Consider the following 2532-nt stretch of genomic DNA (forward strand, 5'->3'; position numbering starts at 1 on the left):
ACCATTGCAAAAGTTATAATTGGTCTTAATGTCTCTAATATACATTGCTTGTTCCTACCTTCCTAGATGAAGTGCACCAAGCAATAAGAACCTGTGATAAATCACCTCTGTGGTCTCCATTTTCCCTTCTGAACTGGAAATGAAGAGGTGTTGGTTACAAAACTGAAATTACAACCAATATCCCCAGCTCAAATGAGCTTGGGTTTTCTAGTAGTTCTGGAAAAAGCTGAATACCTTGAAATGTGTAGGGGGAGTTTTTCTGTGGCGAGGTTCCTCCCAAAGACCAGGTTTCTTTCATCTGGATCTTCTCATCTCCTGCAGACAGTAAGAAGGCCTGTAAACATATATAAGAAGAGATTTATAGCAAAATTTTTTTACTAGAAATATTTACTGTTAGGCTTAACCTTTACAACTTCGATTTTTTTTCAAGGGTGGCTGTTAGGGCTGTGTGAAGCTTCAGTCCTTGATTCAATTCGGCAGAGATTCGTCACAATTTGGTGGCCAAATCTCCAAATCTGAATCAAATCAGGAGACCCTTTAATCTCTCCGAATTGAATCAGAGCCCTCTGAAGTGATTCGGAGAGATTCGGAAAGATTTGGAGATTCGGACATAGACACAGCTTTAAATGTTTTTTCTACATACCTCTGGGTACCAGGCGGCTCGTGGTCGCTGCGATGTTGGGGCGCGTGGAGTGTCCCACAGGAGTGCGGGGGGCTCCCCAGCACGCTCAGCAGCAGACCCGGAAGCGGACCAGAAGCACTTCTGGTCCACTTACAGGCTTGCCACTGAGCACATGGGGGGCCCCGCACTCCCGTGGGACGCTCCATGCACCCCAGCATCACAGCGTTCCTGAGCCACCTGGTACCTCAAGGTATGTAGAAAAAACATTTAAAGCTGTGTCTGTGGCCAAATCACTGATTCTCTGAATCGGCATTGAATCTTCAGATTCAGATTCAGTTGAATCAAATCAAGGACAGTGATCTGAATGAACAGATCGAATCACTGTCCTCGATTTGTGCTGAATCCAAATCGAATACGGCCCGTTTTGCACACTCCTAATGGCTGTGTTCATTCTGGAAGTTGAGCAGAGGTGTGGTACAAAGCAATTTAAGTAAAAGAGGAAAAACAAGATTCAGCATGGGCCATATTGCCTTCAGGGGGAATTTTCAGGGGTAAGAAGGTTCCTTATCTAGTGTAGATCAGCACAGATCCTTTGAAGACAGCGAAGGTATGCAGAGTTTTTCATCTGGAAGTGTTACTTGGTGGTTGCTTTAGCACATTTTTAACATGAGATAATTCACAGACGTGAATTTTTCCCACCAGTCAAACCGCAGACTGCAGGGGAACTCAGATAGCCCCAATGATTTGGACAATTATGTGCTGTGAATGCAAGATGCATGTTTTAACCAGAACTCGTTGTCCCTAAGGCCCTCATAAGGGATCCAAACGGTGGTGCGCACATTTTGTGATTCTTAAAATTTGTACTGTGATCATGCCTAGAGGCCAACTTAACTGAGATCCCATTCCACTGCATGTGATATTTAATGCATTTCTCTCTCTCTTTTTTTCTGTCTCCCTCTCCTGCAGGTTCCTCACCACATGAAGACTTTGCCCTATTACAGCTATGACCAACCAGTGATCGGATACTGCCAGGCTCATAAGCCTCTCCATGTAAATAAAGGGTACGACACCATCTCCCGGGAGCAGGCTGAGACCAGCAACTTGGAACTCAGTCGAGACCACAGCTTCATAGCTACAATTGCGCGTTCGGCTGCTCCAGCCATCTATATTGAGAGAATACCAAACTAACGATGGAGACGGCTTCTTCGGGGGGGTTGGGAAGGGAGTTCTTTTGAGGGACTTTTCATCTCAGAAGAGAACAGGGCAAGGGGGGGAAATCTACCATTCCACTTACAAATGTTCCAAGGCAAACGAAAGGAAATGTCTTTGAGGACTGCGGGAGTTCTGTCTTTCAGTACATCGCTGAGAACTTCAGGATTTTCTTTGCTTTAAAACTTTCAAACAAACTCCTCAAATGTAAATATTAAAGAGAGATTGTCAAGTTCTTATTAAAAATAGATTTCACTCTAGCTACATAAAGGGATGGATAAGAGTTCTGTTTGTATATTTGATTTTTCTACATTGCACGGTTCCTTGGAAGGAGAACCACAGACAAAAATGGGTGGGAGTTTGGGGTGGGGGGTAGGGTTGGGGGGGTCAGCCATGGTTTCTTTATTAAGTGTTTATTACTCTTAAAGGCCTGGTTTAAATTGGTTTTATTTTCTTTTTAAACAAACAAAAAAGTCTGCTTCTTTTTAAATTTTTATTTTCCTTTTTCTTTCTTTTTTTGGCTTTTGTTTTTTGATCAAGCGCTAATACTTCAAACTCCAAATGTGGGCATTAGAGCTTGTGTTTAACCAAAAGGACATTGGCAATTGACACAGGAGAACAAAGAAACCAATGAAGAAACTTGGGTGCATGTACATTTTAAGACACATGCTGTGCACTGTGGAGGGTGCTTTTGATTTTTA

This window comes from Gavialis gangeticus, unplaced genomic scaffold (genome assembly GCF_001723915.1).
Source record: "Gavialis gangeticus isolate Ggan-Ray unplaced genomic scaffold, GavGan_comp1, whole genome shotgun sequence".
Lineage (NCBI taxonomy): Eukaryota > Metazoa > Chordata > Crocodylia > Gavialidae > Gavialis > Gavialis gangeticus.